This window comes from Caretta caretta, chromosome 11 (genome assembly GCF_965140235.1).
Source record: "Caretta caretta isolate rCarCar2 chromosome 11, rCarCar1.hap1, whole genome shotgun sequence".
In the NCBI taxonomy this organism is placed as follows: domain Eukaryota; kingdom Metazoa; phylum Chordata; order Testudines; family Cheloniidae; genus Caretta; species Caretta caretta.
The window spans coordinates 31,470,777-31,482,146 of NC_134216.1; positions in this window are offsets into that span (position 1 = coordinate 31,470,777).

An 11,370-nucleotide genomic window follows, 5' to 3' on the forward strand; every position below is an offset into this window, starting at 1 on the left:
GCTCAAATAAATTGGTTAGTCTCTCTAAGGTGCCACAAGTACTCCTTTTCTTTTTTCCTACTACGTTTTTAATCCTTATGTCTCTAGAAATAAATTTCTAAACAGGAAATTTAATGCTGTTGTTGATGCCGCAACATACCTGTGCCATGAGAGCAGTTTTCAACAGACCATCCCTCAGTTTCTCAGACTGGCTTGAGCCAAATCCAACTTCAAACACTTCCCCATTCCCTAAGGCTGGATCTGGATTCAGCTCTGAATTTTTCAACTCAGTGGCATCATGATTATTTATTGAGTGCCAACCATGTGCTCAGAAACCTGCCTTTGGGAGATTATTCTATTAAAAAGGTAGGTTGTGGCATATTAAAAGAACACCTTTGCAAGACTTAATATATAGTATGTGGAACATTGAGTTAATTAAGTTATTACAGATTCACTTAATCTGGAAGAAATGAATATTACACTTTAGAAAACCACAAGTGTAGAAAGATTTTAAAGAAAATTCCTGCCTTCTCTTTCGAGTTAGTTTTTATTTCTTCTGGTCCCAAACACGGGACAACTATGGGCCAGATCCTGCTCTTAGTCACACCGGTATAAGTGAGTGCAGGATCTGGTCCTGTCCCTGAACTCTGTTAGTAAGTGACCAAATCTTAAAATGTAGTCACTCGACTCTAACTTCCAAAGTCATAGGAGAGTGTACTGGCCCAGAGACAAATTCATAAGTTGCTGTCTTGTGATTTATATTGCCGGAATAAGTTAAATTCAGCAAAGGATACAGAGGCATTTATAAAGCCCATAGTGAAATGCTACAATTCATTTAAAAGCAAGTGAAATAAATTTTGAGGAAAGAAAATTGAATCCATATCCAGAGCACAATAAAGACATCGTATAGACCCATTGGTTCTGGATAATTCTTGCTTTAGTTCTGCTCTTTTGTCCCTTTGTATTTTCTTTGGAGGTTTACGCCTCCTTCTTTTGCTGGCACTCTTAAGCTTGCACACTTCCCTAAATCCCACTATCCATCAGTCCCTGAAAAATCCTGAAAAATAAACCATACAAATTAAAAGAAAAACAAAAATGGCATTAATAATAGACAGTTTTTAAAACCTCAGGGTCACTGACAAATACATACCTGATTTGTGGTTGCATACACTACTTTAGGGCACACAATTGTACACAGCCCCTCAGCCTTTTAAAAAAAAAGCCTCTCCAACACCTTCCATCACAAACACTTTACATGCAGAACCATTAAGACCAGGTCTATACTTAAAACTTTTGCTGGTATAGTAATGTCTGTAGGTGTATGATGGTTTTTATGACATTTTTATATAGGCAAAAGCCCTCACTATAGATGTAACTATCCCACCAAAAATGTTTTTTCCAGTATAGATTATTTTGCTTTAGGAGCTATACTCATAAAAAACATTGTACATACATACATACGCTACAACAGCGTAGGGCTTCGTTCCACCACCGGCAAAGCTACTGTTTTTTCTTCATGGTAAAAAAAAATCTGAAAGAGAAAGAATTTACACACGCAGCTAAAGGGCAAAACTTGATTTCCTCTACACACAAGATTTTTTAATCCATCATTAACCCAACAGCAGTCTGAAAACAGATAGGATGACATTTTACTGTAGTCCAGCAGATGGCAGACTGCTCTCACTAACAAGCTACCAAAGGCAGATTAGACTGTTCAGAACTCCCATCTCCATTTAAGAACTTAAAAAACGGTTTTTAAAACAGAGGCATATATGGCAAGCAAAGAGTTCCCTAAAATATGTAGGGTGTGATTATTACTATGATTGTGTGGAGAGTGCCCAGAGCATGGTTGGCATTTTCCAGATATCAGAGAGAGCTATGTCCTGCCTTTTTGTTTTTATATACATACATATAAATTTGTAGAGCTGGTAAATATACAGACATACTGTGGCAAAATACCTTGTTCACCTCAGTAGGCTCAGTCCTTTTTAGCCTTGGAGACTCGGGTTTGGGGCAAGGTGAATCCTTATAGGTGGCACAGGGTTCTGCTACTCCTCTCCTCAGTCAGTCCCTTGTGCTTGTTTTCCTTCCCTTCTGGGGAGCAAGTGCAGCCTCCCTGCTAGGAAGGTTTGGTGTCTTGCTGCAAACAGCCCACTGGCAGCTCCCCTGCTCCTCTCACTCCCTGCCTTCTTCCACCCAGGGAAGGGTTTAAAAAGGTCCCAAGTAGCTGGAGTCAGCTGAACCTAATTGGTTCCCAAGCAACCCCTTTTCCAGCTGAACCTTATTGCCCCTTGGTTCTCTCCTCAGTGGATAGGGAAGGGTCTTTTAATCCCCTGGGACTAATTACTACCCCCCTTTTGTAGGTGTTTGTCCTGGGTTTACCACAATACATATTTACACACACACACACACACACACACACACACACACACAAGCTCTACAAATCTGAATTAGACTTTTTTAAAATCATGGATAATTGCAGCCAGTCACAATAGTTACTTAGGGGGAAATTTTCAAAAGTACCTAAGGGGCTGAAGAGCACAAATCCTATTGAAAGTCAATTAGACATGTGCTCCTAAATCCTGTGGCTATTTTTGAAAAACTTTGCCTTAAATGTTTTGACACCAGTTGCCTCTTTAACGTTGCTTAGTTCATGTTTGCCAGCAATTATGAAGTTCCATCATATTTTGTTGTCACTTGGAAATTGTGATTATTGTACCTACTCATCATCCTTACTCTCATGCTTCTGCAGATTTCACTGAATTCCATGCTAAATGTTCTGCATTTTGTTTTGGGTGATTTCATGCCTCATTAGTGTCACTCACTCATAGGCACATCCTCCACAGTCAGTAAATCAATTCCCTTTGTGGCAAGGCACTTCCTTCATCTCACCAGACTTTGCATTTCCCCCTCTGGCCGTGGCAGGCCTGGGGTAAATCAGCCCCACCTCTGGACAGTGTTTGTCTCCCCCCTTTTCGCAGTATTTTCAGGATAGGCATCAAGGTCGGCCTAAGGTAGGGTGACCAGGTGTCTGGTTTTCAACAGGAACAGCTGGTCAAAAAGGGATCCTGGCAGCTCAGGTCAGCACTGCTGAGCAGGCCGTTGACTGTCCGGTTGGCGGCACGGCACAGCAGGGCTAAGGCAGGCTCCCTGCTAGCCTCCTGCGCTGCGCAACTCCCAGGAAGCAGCCGGCATGTCCCCTCTCTGGCTCCTAAGCATAGGTGCAGCCAGGGGGCTCTGCACACTGCTTCTGCCCCAGGCACCAGCCCCGCAGCTCCCATTGGCCAGGAACCGCCGTCAATGGGAGATGTTGGGGCAGCGCCTGTGGAGGGGGCAGCGTGCAGAGCCACCAGGCCACACCTCCACATAGGAGCCGGAGGAGGACATGCAACTGCTTCCATGAGCTGCTTGAGGTAAGTGCCACATGGAGTCTGCACTCCTGACGCCCTCCCAGGCCCAACCCCCTGCCCCAGCCCTGATCCCTCCTGCACCCCAAACCCTTCAGCCCCACCCCAGAACCCACACACCCAGCCAGAGCCCCTTCACACACCACCATACCCTAACCCTCTGCCCCAGCCCAGAGCCTCCTCCTGCACTCTGAACCCCTCAGCCCCAGCCCAGAGCCTCATCCTGCACCCCAAATCCCTCATCCCCAGATCAGAGTCCACCCCCCCAAGCTGGAACCTTCACCCTCCCTGCCCGAACCCCCTGCCGCAGGCCTGTTCCCCCTCCCACCTTCCAAACCCCTCATTTCTGGCCTCACCCTGGAACCCATACCCCCAGCCCAAAGCCCATACCTCCTCCCACATCCCAACCTCCTGCACCATCCCAGAGTACCCTCCCACACTCTGAACCCCTCATTTCTGGCCCCACTCCGGAACCCGCACCCCCAGCCCTTACCTCTTCCTACACCCCAACCCCCTGCCTCAGCCCAGAGTCCCCTCTCATATTCCAAACCCCTCCACTCCACCTCCCCAGCCCAGAACCCCCTCCTGCACCCCAAACCCCTCATCCCTGGCCCCACCCCACAGCCTGCAACCCCAGCTGGAGCCCTCATCACCTCTCGCATCTCAGCCTGGAGCCCCCTCCCACACTCTGAACTCCTCATTTCTGGCCCCATCCCAGAGCCCACACCCCCAGCCAGAGTCCTCAACTCTCCCACACCCCAACCCCCTTGCCCAGCCCAGTGAAAGTGAGTGAGTGAGGGTGGAAAGAGCCAGCAGCAGAGGGAAGGGGGGATGGAATGAGTGGGGGGCATGGCCTCGGAGGGGTGGGGTAGGGCAGAGGTGTTTGGTTTTGTGTGAGTAGAAAGTTGACAACGCTAGCCTAAGGGGTGATCCTGCACCAAACAAAAAAGGAAACAGCCTCACAAACACAAAAACACAAGGGGATGTCTTTTCCCCTATCTCCTCACTGGGGGCAGAGTGTTATCCTGTTTGCCCCCGGGGTGTCAGTCCTTCCCATAACAGACACTCAGGCTTGGCTGTTTCCCTATGAGAAGGAGCACAGTCTCTCACCCTGGAGAAACTTATATCCCTGCTGCCACTAACCTGGCCACAGCTTGTCTCTCTCCCTCTCCTCTCACCAGAGGAGGGGTTTTAAAAGGTCTCAGGCAGCCCTTAATTGGATTCAAGTGTCCCTAATTGACCTGAGGTAACCCCTTCTCAGCTTGTAGGGGAAAAGGGCCTTTAACATTCTCGGGTTAACAGATTGGCCTTCCAGCGCCCTCTTGCAGCCTGACTTTGTCACATCTTCTTTAACCTTTGCTACTCCTGGTTCTCTCCTTTCCCACGGATGGGCTCCTTCTCTGCTTATTCTTCCTAGTACAAACCAGGGACAATAGTGTCAGAGTCCGGGGACTCATATGCATAAACTTTAAAAAGTGCTTCTAAATTGAGGCTAATTTCTGCTAAACAGACTCTTACTCCAGAGCAACTCCAGTGAAATCAATGGAGTATGCCAGATTTACACTGTTATAACTGAGAAGAGAATTTGGCTCATCAGCTTCATACTGAAGCCCAAACAATGTGCAAAACTCATGGGTGATGCTTTAGGGAAAGTAGAATACCTTGGCTAAAACAAGAAGCGCCTAATGCAAGACATTCTCCCCTCCACTTACGACCTACAGAGAGGAGCAAAGAGCCCTAATCACAAAGAAGATACTGCATGGAAAGGAAGGCAGATACAGGGTTTGGTCTCCCAAATGTGGAGCTGTCTGTCCTCTTGATGGCCACTATACAAATTTCCAGGTAAGAGCAGAGTGGGAAAGGAGTGGTAGAACCACAGGAACCTCCACTCTCTGCAGCACGTCGCCCCCCTCCCCAGAAGTGAGGAAGCAAAATAATAAGTTACTGCTGCTCACTGCATCAGTAACCCACCCACCCCCAGCATTCAGAGACCACAGAGAGTGGGCAGAAAGGCAGCCAGTGGCAATTTGGCAGCCTTTTTAGCCAATCTGCCACTGGAGCCTGGGGAAGAGCGGAGCGTTCCCATTTAGAGCCTAAAATCTATGGGTATGCACAGAGCATGAGCTTTAGGATCCACCAGAGTGAGGTGTGTGGGGCCCAATACACAATCTCCTCTATTAAAGAGGAAGCTGTGGCAAAAAGACAGGTGACACTGCACCTTATACAAATATTTTAATTTAAGTTTCCCATGCCAGTTTGCTCAGACTCCTAAGACCTTTGCCTGCTGAGTAAAAAGAAGGCTTCCAGGACCCATTATTGAAAGAGAATGCAACAACGCAGAAAGCATTATCCAAGCTCTAGACAATACAACTTTTTAAAATTAATTTAAAATAGAATTTTATGCTTCACAGAAACAATGGTGAAGTACTTAATTTATTACAATTGCCACTTTCTGAAAATCTAATATGTGAATTATGCAAATAAAATACAACATTTAAACAAACTATTTACATCCAGAGGCAGCTGCAATATTAAGCAATAACATTAACCAATTTTTTAAATAAATATTTGTACTTGCTTCAGTATATGCTAGATTAAATATTTTACAGTGAAGGTTGATTTAATCACTTTTAAGTACTATACCAAGTTCTAAAATATTCTGTTACTTCTAGATAACATATTAATATTTCTATAAAATGCACAGCTTATACAGAGACTTGTACATTGACAAATACTGCACATTTCTCTTTGGGGACTGAGCTCCATAAAAGTTAGTCACTAAAACTCAAGAGTTATGTTTAAAATGCATTCAGTCTATTTACCCACAAAATACATTCAAAGCCTTTGGATACAATTTATTGCACGTCACATACTGTAGAAATATTTTGTACTTTTTAATGCTTATTTCCCTGTACATTCATAACTGGTGCAGTCTAATAAAAGGAACATTTACATTCCTTTCTAAAAACTTCATGAAGACAAATGTGTCTCAAGAGATGATCCCGACCACAGTATTTCAAATCACAACTATGCAGCTTGCAATATGCAGTTAAGATGGTTTTATTTTATACAAGGTAACTAATAATTAGTTCTATTTCTTATATAGAACATACCATAGGTAGCATGATGCTTTAGAAACCAGCAAAAACAACTTTATAAAACTAGAACCTGAAGAATGGGGTTTTTGTGAGCCACAATCTTCACATATATAGAGATGTATTCTGCCGGCATCATTTTCACAGTAAATTCTATTTTATTTAGGTTGCAATCCTGAACTCTCTACTCAAAAGCCTCCCATTGGGTCTGATTCTGATCTTATACAAGATTCTGATTCTGATCTGTTAACTGCCATGGAATTGCTCCTGATGTATGCTGGTGTTACTGAGATCACAATCAGTCCCACTAACTTTAGTGAAAGATTTGCCTGAAGACAGCTCAGGTCTTTGGGCCAAACCTTGCTCACTGCATCTGAGTTACCTTACTGCAATCAGCAGGACTGGCCTTACCATGAGGCGAACTGAGGCGGCCGCCTCAGGTGCCAGACTGTGGGGGGGGGGGGGCGCCACGAGGTCCCAGAGTGTAGAAAATTGTGTCTGCTGCTGGTACATATGTATTCTCTCTGCTCCAGATGCACAGAGATGGTGGAGTGCTGTGCTGGAGGAAGGAGGGCACAAGAGACATAACAGGCAGGCAGGCGAAAAATTGAAAGGGAATAACAGAAAGCAGCAGGAGCTGCAGGGACAGAGAGGAGGAGGAGCCTCTTATGTACCTCTCTAGCACCCCCAGCAGCCTGGACTGATTAACTCCAGCTTCTCAGGGAGCTTCCTGTTTCCTGCTGCTTCCCTGAACCCACTTGAGGAGAACAGGTAGTCAACTGAAGTAGTAGGATCCAGTTAGGCCCTTAAGATGCTGATATCTTCCCTCACTCAGGCCCTGCTACCAGCCTGCTTATTTCTCCCCTTCAACTGAGTGTTGAGAGCCACTATAGCTGGCACAGAACAGTAGTCATGAGTGAAAGAAGAAAATGCCCCTCTGGGGAAGCATTCAAAAAAAGAAAAAAAGCAAAGGAAGCTTTTCTATCTAAGCAGGAAGGAGCTCTCCTGAGATACACAGACACAAATGTTCATGGTGAGCCTTCCGGCCCCAGTGAGGATATGAGTGGTGAGGAGATGCCTGATCTTCCAGTTAGTCAGAGTGCAGGTGACCTGGCAGCTACTGCAGCATCCATATCTCCATTTCAAATGGATGTAACCATGCACATTCCTGAAGCAAAGTGTAGATCAGAGAAGAGTGTGGTGGAGGTGCAAGAAACAGCTGCTGCTGAGTTTAGTTCCTTAAGTCTAGAAGATCCAGTACCCACTTGAGCAGTAGCCTGAGGGACTTCCTTGTACTGCCTGGGCCACAGCAAGAGAAAAAACTTCATGTTCCCCAAAGACAATGAAAATAGAAGTTTCCATCCAACACATTTCTGGTTTGAAATCCCCCATGGTGACAAAGTGGAGAGGCTATGGCTTATGTACTCAAAAACCCAGAATGCTGCATACTGTTTTTGTTGCAAACTCTTCCAGTCTAATGTTCCAGCCATATGGGTTCTACAGGAACAAAGGACTGGAAAAATCTGGCTAGAAATCTAGCATGCCATGGAAGGCAGCAAATCATCAGAGAGCATTCCATAGGCGGAAAGAGCTTGAGATGACACTAAGGTGATCAGCATCAAGAGAAGATTGCATCAGAGTCTCTTTACTGACAAAATGTTCTGAAAAGGTACATTGCCATTGTAAGAATGTTTGCTACCCAAAACCTAGCACTGCGTGGCACTTCAAATCAACCCTGTGCACCAAACAATGGAAACTTCCTTAAAATTGTGGAGCTGATGGCTGAGTTTGATGCTGTACTCCAGGAGTATCTAAGAAGAGTCACCACCCAAGAAATGTATACACACCACTACCTTGGAAAAACAATTCAAAATGAGATCATACAGTTACTGGCAACAAAAGTCAAACAGAAGATTGTGGCAGATCTGAAGTCAGCAAGATATTACTCTGTTATTCTGGACTGCACACCTGACATCAGCCATATGGAAAAAATGACTCGAATGGTGTGTTTTGTAACAGAAACTAGTGAAAATGCCCCTGCAATGGTGACTGTCAGAGAGCATTTTCTAGAATTTATTGACATTGATGATACTACAGGAGCTGGTATGACAAATGTGCTTCTTAAAAAGCTGGAAGATACGGGAATTGCGATAGCTGACATGAGAGGTCTGGGCTACGATAATGGTGCCAACATGAGAGGAAAGAACAGAGGAGTGCAGGCATGGATCCGAGAGTTATACCCTCAAGCTTTTTTTGTTCCATGAAGTTCTTATTGAACTTGGTGGTCAGTGATGCAGCATCAGCTTCTAGTGAGGCTGCTGAATTTTTTAATGCAATTCAAAGCATCTTTGTATTTTTCTCTGCATCAACTCATCAATGGCAAATTTTGAAGCAACATCTGGGAACATCCTCTCTGACACTGAAACCACTGAGTGCCACAAGATGGGAAAGTTGAGTGGAGGCGATAAAGCCTATCAAACACCAAATTGGGAAGATAGATGATGCCATAGTTGTCATTATGGAGGATAATGCTATGACAGGAACTGTTCGTGGGAGAACAGTGGCAGAGGGAAATGGAATCACCAGAAACATACATAACTTCAAATTTCTGTGTGGCTTAGTGTTGTGGCATGACATACTGTTTGAAATAAATGTTGTAAGCAAGAGACTCCAAGGTATTGACCTTGATATATCTGGCACAATGGAACAACTGGATAAAGCGAAGTCAGACCTACAGTCTTACCGGTCAGATGAGGGATTTCAAAACATTCTGAAGAGTGCACAGAAGTTGGCAGAGGAACTTCACACGGAAGCTATTTTCCCACCCATTCAAGAATACAAGAGTCACTGAAGAAGACAATGACATTTTGATTACGAGGCACGGGATAATCCCATAAGAGACCCCAAACAACAATTCAAAGTTGAATTCTTTAACCAGGTGCTAGATTGTGCAATACAGTCAGTTGAAGAACGTTTCATGCAACTCAAGGAACACAGCAGTATATTTGGGATGTTGTATGATATTCCGAAACTCCTCACTATACCTGAAGAAGACCTACACCAGCAATGCGGGGCACTAGAGACAGTGTTGACACATGATCACATGTGCAATATTGATGCAAGTGATTTAGGTGATGAACTGAAAGCCCTTTCAAAATACATTTCAGCAGGATCAACTCCAAAGGCTGTTCTGGAATATATGTGCACAAATAAAATGACCACCCTCTTTCCAAATGCTTTTGTTGCTCTGCACATACTTCTAACACTTCCTGTAAAAGTTGCCAGTGGAGAACGCAACTTCTCCAAGCTGAAGTTAATAAAAACACATCTACGCTCCACAATGACACAGGAGAGGCTGGTCAGCCTTGCAACCATCTCAATAGTGCATGAGCTGGACCAGACTGTGGACCTTCAGGAAGCAGTCCAAATCTTTGCAACCAAGGCAGCACGGAAATCACCACTTTGATTATTCAAACAGATAAAAATGCCAGTGTTTACTACGCAGACAAGATAAATTACATTTGCTGTTCAGGTGTTTGAAAGTTAAGTGTTATTTAAAATTTTTGAACAAGGCATTTTGTTAGTTCTCCCTTATTGGGGTAGGTAGCAGACCAGTACCATGAGAGAAGTAGGACAGGAAGAAGGCAGAATTGAGACTTTTCAAAGTTTTGGCCCAAGCGAGGGGACATGGGGGTGTAATTTGAGCTCCCCACCTCAGATGCCAAAATGGGCCGGCCCTGGCCCTGGCAATCAGTAGCAGCCTGATCCATGCCTCACTGAAGTCAAAGGAAAAACTCTTAAGGAATTCTATAGAATTGGGAGCTTTGCCCGAGGTGGGCAGGAGTTAACCTTTTATTTGTAATGTTGTAAACATCTGTAAAGTTAAACAGAGGGTGTTTTAAGGCAAGTCTGAGACCGTGTTTCAAATGCTGATGAAAATGGGGCCAGATTCTGTCCAATCTGCAATGTGAATATCTACTGTATATTCTACATTGTTTAGCTGCAGAGCAATGCAGACCTTTGCTATGGTAAAAGACACACACTACAAACTGGAGAGAAGAATTTCACATTATTATTGTAAAATGTTTTGATACAAGTTCCATACTCTTCATTCCTAGATTATTTATAATTACTGAAATGAGATAATAAAGAATTGTTACAGAGAACAGTGAAGTAACAAAGAGAAGGCTAGTATTTAATAAGGGCTGAAAGTATAGGCTCAACATAGGATTAATTCAGATAAATTTGGTTTAATACAAATAAAGATAGCAAAGTGGGGGGTGGGGGGGGAAGACCCACATTAAAACACTGTCAGGGTTTTAGTGTGTGGCAGAGTTAATATTCACAGAGGAAACTTTTTTTAAAAAAAGAGCCAGGTGCTGCAGCAGGTAAGATTTAAACCATGCAACTTTAATGTTGCATTGATGTAAGTTTTTACATTTCATTTTCTGGGTTTTTATTCAAAGGAAAATGAGTCCCTGGGTCCACAAACAGGCAGCACAAAATGGTAAATTGTGCCTCTTTATGTCAGCCACACTTTAAAAAAAATTTTTCAGTTGTGAAATATTCTACTTATTTGAGATAGTCCCTGTCCCAGAAATGTGGAATACCAGGAGAATCAATCATTTCCCACAAACAAGTAGTGTTTTCCCCACTGTAACTCAAAACATAATACACAATCGGCTCAGATTTAAAAACAGAGAGAGCGAGAGAATGAGCTTACCTTGGGGCAGAAACCAAAAAAGAAAAAAAGGTCTCCTCTTGGGTTGGAAATTTAGGAAAGTTGTATGGTTTATGAGTTTTAATGGAAATGTTTTTAAACCAATACTACAGTTATCAAAACAATTAATATGATGCTATTTGGCTCAAGGCCAGTTTACCCAGAACAT